At 37.5% G+C, this 8,054-nt stretch overlaps 1 protein-coding gene and 1 long non-coding RNA gene across 2 annotated transcripts in view; one reads left to right on the top strand and one right to left on the bottom strand.

The window, feature by feature from the left end:
- The window catches only part of LOC102019366, an 8,268-nt gene extending 5,026 nt beyond the window's left edge, over window positions 1-3,242 (bottom strand). Inside the window, exon 1 of the long non-coding RNA XR_263027.1 lies at window positions 3,081-3,242. This is a non-coding gene — a long non-coding RNA (uncharacterized LOC102019366). The remainder of the gene's footprint in view (window positions 1-3,080) is intronic.
- Window positions 1-8,054, top strand: part of Pou6f2 (POU class 6 homeobox 2) — a 475,860-nt gene that overhangs the window by 53,316 nt on the left and 414,490 nt on the right. The gene's annotated exons all lie outside the window — the stretch shown is intronic.

Genomic DNA, 8,054 nt, shown 5'->3' with positions numbered 1-8,054 from the left:
TTTTTTTTCTCTCCCTTTCCTTTGCCTTCCCTCATCATCTCCTTCCTTCCTCCCCTTCCTTCCTTCCTTCTTTCACTCCTTTCTCCTTTTTTTCCTTCCCTGTTTAGTAATAAAAAACTAATTCAGTATATTTGTAATAGTATGAGTTGCAAGTACAGGTTTCAAAAGACCCAACTTTGCTGAACTGGCAAAACGCCTCCTCCTCCAAGACAAAGAAACTCATAGGATAGAAGACTCCTCAAGAATGTTGCTGGCAGAGCCATTGGGACTTGGACAGGCCGTCTCTATGCCAAACAGGATCTCTGTGTGTGAGGCTTAGCTGCAGCACTTGGGTTTCCATTATTGTCCTTACCCTTTAGGAATCCTCTTTTTGTCGTATTTAGGCTTTTGTGCAGCAGGGATGATTAGCACTATTTCTACCCAAGCTCTTTTGAGTTTGTTCATTTAACTATATCAATCCTCAAATGACTCACAAACAAGCTACTACTAAAAATACCCTTTTAAAGTATGTTCCTGTTGGGTAGAACCTTAAATCTCAGGAATCTGAAATTTTATGTAAACATCTGTGAAAATGACTCAGTTATAATTAATTGTCATGGAATATGCCATCTACATTTCTCCTACATAATAACAAGAAAAAAATTTGACTTTGGGGCGCAGGATAATTTCTTGCCTTTACCAATGATTCTTTTTTTTTTTTTTTTGGTTTTTCTCCGGTACCGGGAACCGAACTCACGACCTTGCACTTGCCAGGCAGGTGCTTTTGCCGCTGAGCTAAATCCCCAGCCCCCCAATGATTCTTTTAAATGCATCATTTATAAAGGAAAAGAAGGGAAAATTTCAAATTTATAGTTGGGTTCTTACCTTGCAGATTAAGTTTATTTATGAACAGCATAGAATGCTTCAGCTTTTGCCAATACAGATTATTTTTAAAGTTATGTTTTGTATTCCAAAAAGGAATGCTAGGTAAATGCAAAAATATGTACTTTGCAAATATGTTTAAAATACATATCATTTTTCCCATTTTGTAATATTTTATATGAAATTTGAGCCTCTCGTATTTTAGAGATTATTATAATTTATGTACTTAATTCATTGTGGCCTAACGTTTTAACTTCTAGGTCTGCAGCACAATAGTACTCCTCACTGATTATGATTTTGAAATTTCTCTTATACAATCCTATTTGAAAGATTAATTTAGAGTCCCAGTCACTGTTTAAAGACCCTGAGACCTTCTGGGAGGGTGAATTAAGCCAGCTGGGAGGCTGCTGCTTGTTACAAAATCACTTTTCCCTCAGATGAGGATACTGAGGTAATGGAACAGCCCTTAATCTCCAAAGCATCCCTGAATGTGCCACCCTGGAAATTAACCTCATTCATCCCTTTCCCCCACCTTCATTTTTTTCCCTTTTTGAGATCTTGGAAAAATTGAGCACATAAATTAAAGTGTCCCCTTCACTGCCCTAACTTATGCAACCAGCATTCACTCAAGGGCACCAGGGTCTCAGGGACCTTGACATCACCAGGCTCATATTTTCATCCAGATGAACTGTTCAACGCACTACTTTTTCAACATCTTATCCTCTCGCTGGCCTTTCTTTGATTTCAGAGTTGATGAAGGATGCCTTCTTTTTTGTCTTAATTTTTTTTTTTTTAACAAAAGATATTTGTTGCAGCTATTTGCAGGAGGATCCCACTTCCCAGTTATGTTTGTCTCCAGCAATGGATCAGACAGCTGAAAAGATGCAGGCTCTCATTCTGCAGTTATACATTTTGGGTTTTAAGTGGAGATCTCCTTCTGTGTTTGTTGATTTTTTAAAATTGGTTTAGTTCTGGGAGAAGTTTTTGGCTGACTGCTCTCTGAAGAGGTCCTTTGAACAGCACGCAGTTGTTTAGAAGCACCATCCACTGAAGTTATGGTGTCTTTCTAATTTTCTGAGAGACGAAAAGTAAGTTGTTCCACCATTTAATCACCCTAAATTAGCTTGGGAAAAGAGGAATGAGGGATAAGCTGTTTCCCATAAATCTCCTATAGCTAAAATACATAGTAGATTTCCTTTGATAGTTTTGAAAAGTGGAAACTTCCTTCCTAAAAAGATTTTAGGAATCTTTTTACTCTCCCTAGTAATCTACAGAAGGGACCAGTAGTTGTCTGTAGAAGCTGCAGCTAACTGAACATACAAAATTTAAGCAAGCAAGTGGCTTTCCAACTCTGAGGTCCCTCTCTTGTGGCATAGGAATCTTCTAGCCACTTGTGAGAGCTGGTTGGAGGCTGTGCCCTCTCTCACCAAGAGGTTGGTGGAGTTCACACTTTTTCTGACTTGCCTTCCTCCTTCGTGTATATCTGTCACTTGGTATCTGCAAGGAATTGGTTTTAGAGTCTCCTGAAGACACTTAAGTTTGAGAATATTTCAGTCTCTTTATAAAATGGTACAGTCTTTGCATTTAACCTTATATCTTCTCCTATACTTGAAATTATCTTTAGGTGATTTATAATAATCCAATCCTAATCCAATGACCATTCTACATGTAGTCATCACACTGTATTGTTTACGGTAGAACGAAAAGAAAAGAGTCTATATATGCTCAATACAGATGCAATTTTCTCCTGAATATTCTTTTGTCCAAAATTAGCTGAATGCACAGATGTGAAAACAATGAACACAGCCGGCTGACTTCATATTGTACTTGTTCATAGCTGAGATTACCTAGCTCTCTCTGAACATTAAAATGTGTGTTTATTTCAGGAGAATATTAAGCTATTTCTAAGAAATTTGGATGCACTTATGTGCATTTCAAAGTCTCTATATTTCATGGAAAATGGCAGCTTTCTCTTGTCCAGAGTAAATATGTGTGAATCCATACAGGGTTTAAGCCAGTTTTAAAGAAACCTCCCATACACAACACTCACAACTGTAAAAATTAAGCCTTAGGACAAATTGAATTTTAGAGAAACGATTTCCCATTGCTCAGTTGACTGAACTTTATGGGGACCTTGGAATTAAGCACAGTGTTCATTGTTTCTTGTTGGTCCCTTTAAAACTACTTTGACAATGCCACCAAACTCCTAAAATCCTCACCTTATTGTCTACATTCACTTTAGTTTGTCCTGATTTCATAATTCCTTCTTTTGGCTCTCTATTTTAATCTTGAGTAGTGTAGCGAGCACCCCATTGAAAATGAGACTAGTTAGGCTGGCCTTCATTATGTTGTTGTGGTTTGTCTTGGGCAAATGAGGCAGACTCCTCTCATCTGTCTCTCCTTCTGTTGATGGAAACTATTATGACATCATAAGATACAAGAAGGGGGAACTGTGTGCACTTAATAAGAATGGGAGACAAAACTGCTTGTAAACTGCTTTTAGTTGCTTGCAAAGAAGTAATATATAAATTCATAGGTTGGGGGCATGGATTCAAGCCAGTTTGAATTCACATAAGTTTTGTTGGACAATTGTATCACAATATTGACTCAAGTTAAGGTTAAGGCCTCTAGGGTGTCTCTTTCTATACTGATTTGCAGTTTATTGGCTCCACGATTCCATTACTCTCTAACTGATTTTTCTCAATGTTTCTCTTACTCTTTTACCACAGTCAGAAGTTCTATCTGGGAATGGCAGATACAAGAGGCTCCAGAACACTGACATCACATTTAATTTCCTTGATTCTTGGACATTTACTTTTGTGCTCCACAATTTATTGAAAGAAAAAGAATCAATAGTTGAGAAGCTTCACTATTTAATTTCCATTGAAATCTGACATTTTTTTTAGTCATCTGTGCCCTCTGATGTCTACATCTTTAATTTTATAAAGGATAGATGAGTCCTTTTATGGATACATCAAGTAATTGCATTTGCTTAAGGTAAAAAAAAAAAGAAAAAATGTATATTTTCTTTATTCACTCACTATGGACATTCTGTATAATTGCAAAAAGAAAAAGGGACAGTAGTGATCCTGAGTAATCCTAATTAGTTCAATGGACATCGGAGCTCTATCAATCACTTAAATAGCTTGGAAGTGGGTATACGTTGGGTGAGGCCTATCATCGGCATGTGAGTTGATGGTTCCAAGTAAAACAAATATCCCGAGGCACAAATAATAGCCCAGATGCTCTCCTGAGCTACCTCTGAATGTAATACCCTATGAAAGACATCTCTAAAAATTTGCATTTCCAGTTTTTGAGCAATTGGTGAGGGTTAGATAGAGAATGCACTTGAAAATTAGATTGAGCGCCATGTGGTGAGATACCCCATTAGGTACAGAGCTTGATGGGATGACTTCAAATCCCTGGGTACTGCAGGTGTCTGGAATCCTGAGCTAAAGGGTGTTGTTGTGAATTTCCTCCTCTGCTTTTTATCAGCAGCTGTATTGACAAGATTTTCATTACTTCCTAAGTGTCTCCACCAGTTTGTTTTGTTTTCCTTGTTAAAGTTTGGTACTTATATATAAATAAAAGCCATTGGTATTTCTGCCATGTCAATCACCACCAATTTCATCATCTTTTCCATTTATTAATGGGTCTGCTTTCTCTGTAAAATGTCTTTTTTCTTCCTGACATATCTATGAAAGTTTCTTACCTCAAATTCCTTTGTCTGGAATTAAATCAGTCAATTTTCATTGCCTTTTGTTTCTGTTTAAAACTTTATATGCATAATCATTTTATGGTATGTAAAATAATACATAAGTAATACAATTTCCAATGAATGTCTTAATATTTATCTGTATTGCTATAAAAACATTTGTCTTTAGTAAATCTAAGGTATAAAAGTTATTTATTTATTTTTTTGGTACCAGGAATCGAACTCAGAACCTTGTGCTTGCCAGGCAGTTGCTCTGCCCACTGAGTTAAGACATAAAATTTAGTGGTATGGTATTGGCTCAAATTGCATTTAGTAAAATCTAGTTATCTTACCTCTAAGACCTATTTTGTAATCCTGCCTTTAATTAATAATGAAACCACTTCTAAGATAATAAACATTTTCTAAGGAAATATAAAAAATGGAGTCAAGATTTATGTAGAGCTAAAAATTACTTGTAAGATATAAACTTGATTTTGAAAAACTCCTATTATGTTTTCCTAAGAAAAACACATATACCAAAATAGTAATAATGATCTTTCTGAAAGTAGAACTATGGGTAGTTTTATTTTTTCCTTTATATTCTTTTGTATTTTATTAATTTTCTATGATAATCATGTATTAGTTTTATAACAATAAGTACTTAAATTGTAATATAAGAAAATTATTAAAGCAATGATAGTCAGTGGAACAATGCCATTTAATAAAATTCAAACCATAGCCAAGTGTGCAAAGTATGAGGTCATACTGTGTCTCTTGCTCCCTATGTTCCTGTGCCAGTTCTGTTTATACTTTTTGACATTTTTTTCTATGCTTTCACACTCTCACACAAACATGTACACACATGTACTTATGTGCCTATTCTTTCAACAGTGAAAATAGTCCTATACAGAATTCCTAGTCTGTGTGGAATTTCTCAAGCTGGTTATCAAAGGGTGGTAGCTTATATGCAACCATGGTAAGAGTACTTACCTTGCGGAAATTAGAGAGCTTGTTGCCCCCATCACACAGCCTGCCTATACTATGTATTTTATTCTGTAACTTCCTTTTCACTTACCGATGTGCTGTAAGCCTTCTGCCACATGCTTATGGCTCTTGTCGGATTCTTTCTAGCATAGCATCATCTTCTTTATATGGATGTAGCCGTCTTCCTATAGATGATCATTGTGTTTTCTCCAGTGTTTGATATAACAAGCAGTACTCTAGTGCTATCACGCTTGTACCCCTGAATATATTTATATAAGTCTTTCTGAAAAGGCAAGAAGTGAGGCTGTTCCTCACTTATTAGCTGTGCAAATTTCATATTTGACTAATACTAGCAAATTACTCTCCTAAAGCATTGTCCTAGTTTATATATCAACTTATTCTCCATCTTCAGGCTGCCACTTGATATTAGCAATTTTAATATATTATTTTTTTCTAATTTTTTTTACTGAGCAAAATGCTCAGTATATTGGTTAATTATTCAAATAATGATACTTGTATGTTCTTTGGTCACTTTTATCTGTTTATATTACTATGCAGGAACTCTTTATATACTACAGGTACTATATTTTTGTTATGTATGTTGTAAATACTTTCTTCCAAAGTATTTTTTTATTTTAATCTTAGTTAAACCTTTTTTTGTTTTATAAGTTTTAAAGTTTTGCTCTGTGATGTCTAGGTTTCATGTGAAAGTCACACTTCTCTAATCTAAGGCTATGAAAGCATGAGATAATGTCTTCAGATTTTCTCCATGTGTATTTTGGAAAGGGGATTTCCATTCCCACCCAAAGCCTCAAACAGTATTGAAATAATACCCTGCCATTTTCTTTATTGTTCTCCAAGAGAGGGAAAATACTTAATTTGCCTTGATAAGAATCATGAGCATTTGGGTGCCAGCTTTACAAATGTGTAGCCAGAATGTTAAGTCATAGTTTTCTATGGTACAGGCTCTTGGCTTCTTGGGCACCTACCCTAAAGCAGTGATGGTGAGCCTTTCAGAGCTTGCAGTGATAACAAACCCCCACTGTGGCACATGTGCCGTAGGTTCACCCCCACTGCTCTAAAGTATTATAGAGGTCAGTGTTCTCTAGAGGAAAAGAACCAATAGGAGATATATGTATATATTAGGTTGGCTTATATGATCACCACACGATTGCCTGCACACTGGAGAGCCAGAGGATCCTGTAGCTGCTCAGTCAAATGAGCTGGAAGCTGCAGAATAAGAGGGACCGAGGGTGCAGTCTCTGTTTGAGGACAAAGGTCTGGAAGTCTCTTGGAGAACTGCTGCTGTGAGTCCATACGGAAAGCAAGTCTGAATAGTCTGGCTGGACCTTGCTGTCCTTGGGTGACGGCAGCAGCTAAAGGTGCACTTGCTCAAAGAGAACGGAGCACGCATGCCTTGGGTGGCTTCCTTCTTTTTCCATTTTTGTTCCATCTGGGACCCCAGTTTACAGGACAGTGTGATTCACATTTAGGGCAGGTCTTTCACCCTAGCTGGTCCACATGCCAATTGTCTCTGGAAACCCGCAAAGACACACCCAGGGCCATGCTTCCCTAATTTTCCAGGTAGCTCTCCATCTAATCAAGTTGATCACCAATGGCAATTAAAACATGAGTGGTCAAGCTGGAAGATATATATAAAGTTAGACGGTGACTTCTGTAATGCTGCTTCTCATGCACGGAGGAATCCGTGCATTCCTCATGTTTACAGCTTCCTGGACCATGGGAGCCCTGCTGGGAGGAGCCACTTGATAAGTTTGGGCTGGTGGACTGTGTGAAAAAGTGATGTGTGTTCCTGTTCAGACAAAGCATTCAGCTGGGCTGTAGACCTTCAGCTGCAGAGACCATGCAGGCAGGTGTTGGGTGGAGCTTCCATCAGCAGAGTGTCTGAGCTGTGATGAGCACAGTCCCCTGCCAATCCATGCTTGACATGTAGCATGAACAGGAAAAAACACTGTTCTAAGCCCCTGAGATTTTGAAGTTGTTACTGCAAGCCTAAGCCAGCCCTTGCTGAGGGCCACATTTATCCATCAAGGGTGTGGCAAATAGATCTTATCAGTCTGTGAGAGGTGCCCTAGTGAGATGCATGCTCTTTCTTTGTTTCAGCTTTTCGGCACCACATATATGGCTAAATCACGTACTCAGCATATGTCTCCTGTTTTTAATTGCAGCAGAGGGAACAGAAATCTTTTTGTCTTAGACTATCTCAGATACTTCATCCTCCAATCAGAAGCCTTGCATTTGGGGGACTTGGAGATGCCCATGAAGACATGGATAAAACTGGCAACCTTTCTCACTAGGCAAGTGCTTCTTGATATGTGTATGTTCTCTCTAATATGTAATCCAGTGCAGATAACAAGAGAGCGTTAGGCTTCCTAATGTCTCACAAACATAACTTAATTCCTGTAAGAATTTTGTATTTGTCTCATAGGAGCAAAGTTTTAACAAGACACATTTTGTACATTATTGTGTTTAAATGGCACATTCAATTCAGGAA

The sequence above is a fragment of the Chinchilla lanigera genome, unplaced genomic scaffold, assembly GCF_000276665.1.
Source record: "Chinchilla lanigera isolate Chin_1 unplaced genomic scaffold, ChiLan1.0 scaffold00059, whole genome shotgun sequence".
Classification (NCBI taxonomy): domain Eukaryota; kingdom Metazoa; phylum Chordata; class Mammalia; order Rodentia; family Chinchillidae; genus Chinchilla; species Chinchilla lanigera.
Note: the sequence above shows the minus strand (reverse complement) of the source record. Positions and strands in the feature narration are given on the sequence as shown.